Source organism: Corylus avellana, chromosome ca7, assembly GCF_901000735.1.
Source record: "Corylus avellana chromosome ca7, CavTom2PMs-1.0".
NCBI classification, from domain to species: domain Eukaryota; kingdom Viridiplantae; phylum Streptophyta; class Magnoliopsida; order Fagales; family Betulaceae; genus Corylus; species Corylus avellana.
Genome location: NC_081547.1, coordinates 12,071,118 through 12,073,635, shown reverse-complemented (window position 1 = coordinate 12,073,635; position 2,518 = coordinate 12,071,118). Strand labels below are relative to the sequence as shown.

The following is a 2,518-nucleotide window of genomic DNA, read 5'->3' as shown; positions in this document are numbered from 1 at the left end:
AAAAAAAAAAAAAATTAAATAAATAAATAAATATTTGGGCGATGCTATTAAGTCTACATATATAATAGAAAAAAATTATTTCCCAAAAATTCACCTCTGATAATATGTCATTATTTCTTTTATATTAATTATTGGTGAATTTTTTCTATTCTTATTTTATATAAAAAATAAATATTTATTTTTTTCTTTTAAATAAAACAAATTTTCCTATTAAATTAAAACGCTTGGAAAAATTAATTTTTTTTGTATTATTATTGAAGTTTTCTATTTCTTATTCTTATTTAAATGTTTGATTGATCATGATAAGATCAAATGTTCGATCAAACATCTGATCAATCATAGTGAATTAGTTCGATTGATCGTGATAAGATCAGATGTTCGATCAAACATCCGATCGATCCTAATGAATTAGTTCGATTAATCATGATAGATCAAACTTCCGATCGATCCTGGTGAATTAGTTCGATTGATCGTGATATAATTAAATGATCGATCAAACATCCGATAGATCCTACTGAATTAATTCGATTGATCGGATCATGACAGGATCAAATGTTCGATCAAACATCCAATCGATCTTATTGAATTAGTTCGATTGAACGTGATAGGATCAAACATCCGATCAATCCTAATGAATTAGTTCGATTGATCGTGATAGGATCAAATGATCGATCAAACATTCGATCGATCATAGTGAATTAGTTCGATTGATCGTAATAAGATCAAATGTTCGATCAAACATCCGATCGATCCTAATGAATTAGTTCGATTAATCATGATAGATCAAACTTCCAATCGATCTTGGTGAATTAGTTCGATTGATCGTGATATAATCAAATGATCGATCAAACATCCGATAGATCCTACTGAATTAATTCGATTGATCGGATCGTGATAGGATCAAATGTTCGATCAAACATCCAATCGATCTTATTGAATTAATTCGATTGAACGTGATAGGATTAAACATCCGATCAATCCTAATGAATTAGTTCAATTGGTCATGATAGATCAAACATCTGGTCGAGCATCCGATCCATCCTAATGAATTAGTTCGATTGATCATGATATGATCAAATGATCGATCGAATATCCGATGGATCTTACTGAATTAATTCGATTTATCATGATAGGATCAAACGATCTATCAAACATCCGATCGATCCTATTGAATTAATTCTATTGATTGTGATAGTATCAAATGATCGATAAAACATCTGATCAATCATAGTGAATTAGTTCGATTGATCGTGATAGGATCAAATGTTCGATCAAACATCCGATCGATCCTAATGAATTAGTTCGATTAATCATGATAGATCAAACTTCCGATCGATCCTGGTGAATTAGTTCGATTGATTGTGATATAATCAAATGATCGATCAAACATCCGATAGATCCTACTGAATTAATTCGATTGATTGGATTGTGATAGGATCAAATGTTCGATCAAACATCCAATCGATCTTAGTGAATTAGTTAGATTGAACGTGATAGGATCAAACATCCGATCAATCCTAATGAATTAGTTCGATTGGTCATGATAGATCAAACATCCGGTCGAACATCCGATCGATCCTAATGAATTAGTTCGATTGATCATGATATGATCAAATGATCAATCGAATATCCGATGGATCTTACTGAATTAATTCGATTTATCATGATAGGATCAAACGATCTATCAAACATCCGATCGATCCTATTGAATTAATTCTATTGATCGTGATAGGATCAAATAATCGATCAAACATCTGATCAATCATAGTGAATTAGTTCGATTGATCGTGATAGGATCAAATGTTCGATCAAACATCCGATCGATCCTAATGAATTAGTTCGATTAATCATGATAGATCAAACTTCCGATCGATCCTGATGAATTAGTTCGATTGATCGTGATATAATCAAATGATCGATCAAACATCCGATAGATCCTACTGAATTAATTCGATTGATTGGATCGTGATAGGATCAAATGTTCGATCAAACATCCAATCGATCTTATTGAATTAGTTCGATTGAACGTGATAGGATCAAACATCCGATCAATCCTAATGAATTAGTTCGATTGGTCATAATAGATCAAACATCTGGTCGAACATCCGATCGATCCTAATGAATTAGTTCGATTGATCATGATATGATCAAATGATCAATCGAATATCCGATGGATCTTACTGAATTAATTCGATTTATCATGATAGGATCAAACGATCTATTAAACATCCGATCGATCCTATTGAATTAATTCTATTGATCGTGATAGGATCAAATGATCGATCAAACATTTGATTGATCCTAATGAATTAGTTCGATTGATCGTGATAAGATCAAATGATCGATCAAACATTCGATCGATCATAATGAATTAATTCGATTGATCGTGATAGGAGCAAATGTTCGATTGAACATTTGATCGATCCTAGTGAATTAGTTCGATTGATCTTGATAGGATCAAATGATCGATCGAACATCTGATCAATCCTAATGAATTAGTTCGATTGATCGAACATCC

At 31.7% G+C, this 2,518-nt stretch overlaps 1 protein-coding gene across 1 annotated transcript in view; it reads left to right on the top strand.

Annotated features, from left to right (window-relative positions):
- LOC132186508 (GDSL esterase/lipase 1-like) overlaps positions 1–2,518 on the top strand; it is a 12,126-nt gene that overhangs the window by 7,837 nt on the left and 1,771 nt on the right. The gene's annotated exons all lie outside the window — the stretch shown is intronic.